This window comes from Macaca fascicularis, chromosome 12 (assembly GCF_037993035.2).
Source record: "Macaca fascicularis isolate 582-1 chromosome 12, T2T-MFA8v1.1".
NCBI classification, from domain to species: Eukaryota; Metazoa; Chordata; class Mammalia; order Primates; family Cercopithecidae; genus Macaca; species Macaca fascicularis.
Genome location: NC_088386.1, coordinates 4,904,001 through 4,910,000, shown reverse-complemented (window position 1 = coordinate 4,910,000; position 6,000 = coordinate 4,904,001). Strand labels below are relative to the sequence as shown.

General features: G+C 51.6%; 1 protein-coding gene across 21 annotated transcripts in view; it reads left to right on the top strand.

Annotated features, from left to right (window-relative positions):
• The window catches only part of GYPC (glycophorin C (Gerbich blood group)), a 92,130-nt gene that overhangs the window by 12,056 nt on the left and 74,074 nt on the right, over positions 1 to 6,000 (top strand). The window lies entirely within an intron of this gene.

The following is a 6,000-nucleotide window of genomic DNA, read 5'->3' as shown; positions in this document are numbered from 1 at the left end:
TCTATCAGTAAAGAAAACAGAAACAACCTTCCCCAATTATACCCCAGTAGTTAAATATTTGGGTCAGTTTCCAGATATGACTCCTACATGCATTGCCTATCACATGATCCAGAGTCCTTTCTTTTTTTTTCTTTTTTTTTTTTTTTTTTTTTTTTTTTTTGAAATGGAGTCTCGCTCTTGTTGCCCAGGCTGGAGTGCAATGGCATGATCTCGGCTCACCACAACCTCCGCCTCCTAGATTCAAGGGATTCTCCTGCCTCAGCCTCCTGAGTAGCTGGGAATACAGGCAGGTGCCACCACCCCTGGCTCATTTTATATTTTTAGTAGAGACGGGGTTTCTCCACGTTAGTCAGGCTGGTTTCAAACTCCCGGCCTCAGGTGATCTGCCCACCTTGGCCTCCCAAGGTGCTGGGATTACAGGCTTGAGCCACTGCACCTGGCCTGTGGAGTCCTTCTCTAAGTTCCAAGTCTGCAGGGGCCTGTGGTGTAGCAGGTGACCTGAGCCCCGAGCCTTGAGCTCTTCATCCACTTATAGTGAATCCAGTCACGAGCCCCACCGTTCAGATCATCCCAGTCCAATCTGAGGCATTTGATTTTAATCCAGGGAGTCCCTACTGTGTGCAAGGTGCCGCACAGGAGACATAAAGGGACAAAGACCATATCTTCAAAGGGGCTTCAGCCTAGTTAGGAAGGGGAGATCCAGCAGCGTCAGAAAACAGAGCAAGTCAAAATGCTGGTTAGAGACACAAGGCGCAGCAGACTGCTTGCTACACCTGGCTCAGGCACAGGTAGCAGAGCAGTGCCAGGCTGCTGTGAGATGAAGTGGCCTTCACCTCAAAGAACTTTCAAGGCCGGGCGCGGTGGCTCAAGCCTGTAATCCCAGCACTTTGGGAGGCTGAGACGGGCGGATCACGAGGTCAGGAGATCGAGACCATCCTGGCTAACACAATGAAACCCCGTCTCTATTAAAAATACAAAAAAATTAGCCAGGCGAGGTGGCGGGCGCCTGTAGTCCCAGCTACTCGGGAGGCTGAGGCAGGAGAATGGCGTAAACCCGGGAGGCGGAGCTTGCAGTGAGCCGAGATAGCGCCACTGCACTCCAGCCTGGGCAACAGAGCGAGACTCCGTCTCAAAAAAAAAAAAAAGAACTTTCAAAAGAAGGGGCTCCTCGCCTGGGATCCCCACCCTAAAAGTCACATACACACAGAAGAGTGCCACAACTACAAATCTCTATTGCAGTATTTTTGGTTTTGACTTCTTTTTGCAGCAGTGGTAATTTTATAAAATTAATTCTTACATGAAGTCTAGAAATACATAAGAGATAAAAGTCCATCTGACCCAGCTGAGTAACGAGTCAGGCTTGGTGACCACACCCCCAGAGCCCCTTGTGATGGCTCACTCCCGAGACAAGTTTGAAGGCTCCTGCCTGGTGCTTTCCAGAGCCAGAGCAGTTAACTGATGCTCAGCCACTATTTGCTCTCAAGGAGGACACTCTGAGGCCTGGATCTCAGGTGATCCCTCCATAGCAGACATCCCTACCCCATGCAGTTGTAAAATGCTCTCATTGTGGTTAAATATTTGCCTGCAGCCCACTACAACGCACACACAGCTGTTTATCACTTTACCAATTAATTCCATGAGAAAAATGCTTATCAAACTTCAGAAGCTCTACGCTCAAACTCCAGAAAGAAAACCTGAAATGTTAAAAAAGAGACTGGATACAAAATTTGATTGCGAGAGCAATTCATCCACAAGTAATTACTAATCCCTTTATACATCCCTGGTTCCACCATCGTGGGAAACTCCTAAGGTTATGGTGGGTTTACCCCGCCATCAGTCCTCAGAACCGAGAGGGGACAAAGGTGTGAGATGAGATGGCTGCCCTCGAAACACTGCTGGGCTTCTTGGGGCAGCAAGATTCACATCACGACAGGAATAAAAAGTATCCAGTCTTCCCGGTAAGAAATTTCTTATCACACGAATTCAGGTTTCAGATCGAATTGCCTACGACTTACTGTGATTAGTTGCTGAATGGCTAAATAGCTACCTAGCTATTTAGAGAATAACTTCAAGGAGTATACTTCCCCCCACGTAAATGGGTGCTTTTCTAGCTAATAGGAAATGATAGTAAATTTTTGACCTAGCTAGACATAGTCTCAGCTTGTTGAATTAAAATCTTGTGCTTGAAGAGACAAGTTGTGAGTGATCAACGCTGACTGCCGAGGATGCTCTAACTCTGGAGAATGAGTTGGTAAAGACAAGTTGCAGGGCTACACAGCAGGAAGAACAGTGCTAATGTCCAGAGCTCGCTACGTGCACAGTGTTGCCTGGAGACTTTTGTCCCTGGTCATGGTCCTGTGCTGCGAGTGGGTGCTCTGGGCTGTGCCCCATCCTCAGGGTACAGGACATGTCTGTGAGTGGCAGGGTTGTGATTCAAGCCCAGAGGTTCCAACCCCTAGGCTATCTCTTAACCCCTGCACAGCACCACCCCTCATATGTGCAGAAACTGGGGAGTTTCAAGGAAGAACAGAGTATCCCTTCCCAGGAGGAGTGACAGAAAGTTGGTTCAAGCAGGCTGTCGAGTACATTTATTTATATCAGGCTTTGGTAATTCGCCCTGGGTCATTTCTTATTTCAGAATCCTGGAGCAGTTGAAAAACCCTTTTGGGACAGGCTATTTTTAAACAATTTATTTGAGTGAAATGAAGCTTGTCACTCACTGAGAAAACCAACAATGCTAGAGGAAGTCAAAATGCCTCTTTCAGGACGTGGCGGTCACAGGCGGATGAAATCCACGGTATTCCTTCCAAGTTCCGATGAGCTAGTGTTTCCTGCTCATGGGCACTTCTGAGCCTTATTATTATTATTTCCTGGAGGCTTTTGTCCTCTGCCTAACTCTCTTCATGGTCCTTTTCCCCTCTGTTTCCAGAGTGGTGCTTTGGTAAAAGCCTTCTCTGAGGTTGCAACATCTCAGAGGCACAATTATCTGAGTTTCTGGCCACATCTCGTCTTCCTCGACCCAGGGCTGTGGGAACAGAGGCTGAACTGTCTGGTGGATGAAAGGATGAAAGACTGGCCTCCCACTGCCCTGCCTCCTGCCCCGAGAGCCCCAGTAGTTCTCAAAGACGGTTCTCCTTTGAATTCCCTGCATGTGAGGCCCTCCCCAAGGAGAAACAGGTTCTCTCTGTCAAGTTCTTGGTATTTCCTTCTGAGACCACAGTTCCCACTCAGGGAGTCTTGTGCTGCAGCATGCCACTGCCCAGAGCTGCTCCAGCATCCCTGGACCAAGCCCTCAGTTTAGCCAGGACTCACTTGCATGGGGCCTTTCTGGGACACCCCCATTCCACCCTGGGGCTCAGGATTGCCTGGAGAAGTCTCACTGTGCAGCGCCTTGCCAACCGGTACACTCACAGAGGGCCACAAGGAGCCCAGCAGAGCCACCCACCTCACCTCCCCATTGCTGTCTCGGCCCTGCCATGAGCCAGTGAGGGTGGCCTTGGGGTACTGGTTTCATCCCCTTTGGTCTCTGCTTCCCCAGCAATGCCTGTGTCCTCACAGGCACTTCTGTAATCCCTAGAAGGGGCTGAGGCAGCAGGGATGTGCCTGCGCTCTGACAAGAAGCAAGATATCGCATGGGTCACAGGCCTCGAGAGGACCAGTCTGAACCACAGGCACAGCTCAGCCTCTTGGTGGCTTAGTCCCCACAGGCACCTTGCATGAGAGGCTGTGGATGACGGCCCAGGCCTACCACGGGGCACACACTCAGTAACTGTTAACCCCACAGGCACCTTGCATGAGAGGCTGTGGATGACGGCCCAGGCCTACCACGGGGCACACACTCAGTAACCAGCGAGGAACCCGAGAGACTCAGGGACAGGGAGACTTACACAGGAGGGCTGCAAACTGAGACCCACCGCCAAATCCAGCCGCCCCCGTCTGCACACATGAGGCTTTCTTGGGGTACAACAGCACCTATCATTTACCGAGTGTCATGCACTGCTTCCCTGCTACAACAGCAGCATTGAATCTTTGCCATAGAGACCGGTAGCCCCCAAGCCTAAACTATTTACCGTCCAGCCTTTTATAGACTCCTGACTTGAACCAACAAGAGACTCTCTGATAGCACAACTTCTAGGCCTGGGCCCACCTGAGCCCGTTGCACCTCAACCCCATGAATGGATGGGAAACCACGGAAGAAAAATCCACCCCGAGGTCAGGGAGCAGGCAGCAGCCAGGGAGGCCCACTCAGGCTGGGGCCCACTCACCTGGGCCCACGAGAAGAGCACCAGCTCCCGTTCCCTGACCTGCCACTGCCCAGGCTGCCAGCAGGCAGGAGGCGCTCTCGTAGTCTTCCCCTCTCTCCTGCCCTCCTCCAACCTCCTCTGGAAATACAAGCACTTGGGGCTTTGCATCTGCGCTGCAGAAAATCCCCACCTCACTGGGCAGGTGCAGGAGGGAGAGCCAGAGCAGGTGCAAGCGTGCGAGGCAGGCTTCCCTCAGCCCCACAGCTAGGGACAACCAGCTAACACCCAAGTTCAGACAACAGCACATTATCGCAGGCACAGGCGCAGGGGAGCAACCTCTCCACGCATGGGCAGGTGTCAGCCGTGCACTTGCATGCTTCCTCATTGAAAGCTCTCCGTACCAGGAGTCCGTCATTCAGATTTGGAGATGGAGCCTCGAGGGTCAATGTGTGTCCACATTCGTCCAGTTATAACCTGGTGGCTCCTGAGCTCAGCCGTGGTCCCCTGGAGTCCACACTTCTGCCAACTGCCCCAGCACACCTGTGGCCTGGGAGCTCACATGCCACAAATGGTCACTGAGCACCAGCCATGCGTCAGGCCCCGGCCAAAGCCCTGGGAATAAGACAGTGAACAAACCGGCAGAATCCCAGGAGGAGCTCACGCTCTGGTGGAGTGGATGCGTGGGTAGAATGTTCAGTACATCAGATGGACAGTGAAGCCGGGAAGGGAGATGGAAGGTGAGAGGTGAGGGGTGCCATCTTATAGGGTGGCCATGGAAGGCTTCACTAAGGGGGGCAATGTTTGAGAAAGCCCTGAAAAAAGTGCGTGATCCAGACATGCGGTCATCTGAGAGAAGCATGACAGGCAGAGAGCACAGCAAGTGCGAGGGTCCTGAGGCAGCTGCAGGCCTGATCTGACCGAGACACATCCAGGGCCAGGTGGCTGGGGGAGGAAGGAGGGAAAAGGTAACTGAGAGAGGCAGGTAGACAGGTGAGGTGACAGAGAGATGAGGGGACCACCTCCTGGCACCTGTTACAGCATCCAGAAGTCCACCATCCCCTCTAAGTCTTGGAGCCTTCGAGCCCCCTCCAGAGGTCTCGTGACTCTGAAGAGGTGCCCTTCTGCATCTCACCTGAGCTCTAACAGGGGCCTGAGAGGAAGGCCTGGGCAACCTGTGACATGAGGTGGGAGCTGGGAAGGAGGAAGAGGATAGTGAGCCCTCCTGCAGTCCCTGAAATGGGGGGTTCACAGAGTGCCCAATTTGCATATGCATCTGTGTACACACACACACGCTTACACACATACACGCTTACACATACACACATACACGCACACTTACACACACACTTACACTCACGTACATGCTTACACACACGCTTATGCATACACGCACACTTACACACATACACACACGCACATACATGCTTACACACATGTGCACACATACACACATGCGCATACATGCTTATGTATGCTTACATGCAACACACATATGTACTTACACACAGACACATGCTTGCACACATACACGCTTACACATACACGCACACTTACATACACACACGCACATACATGCTTACACAAACACACATACTTACACACATACGCACATACATGCTTACACATACATGCTTACACGTGACACACATACGCACTTACACACATACACACGCTTACGCACATACATACACACACACACACACACACACACAGAGGCTAGTTTTCAGAGCCTGTCTGAAATTGTCAGTTGTATCTT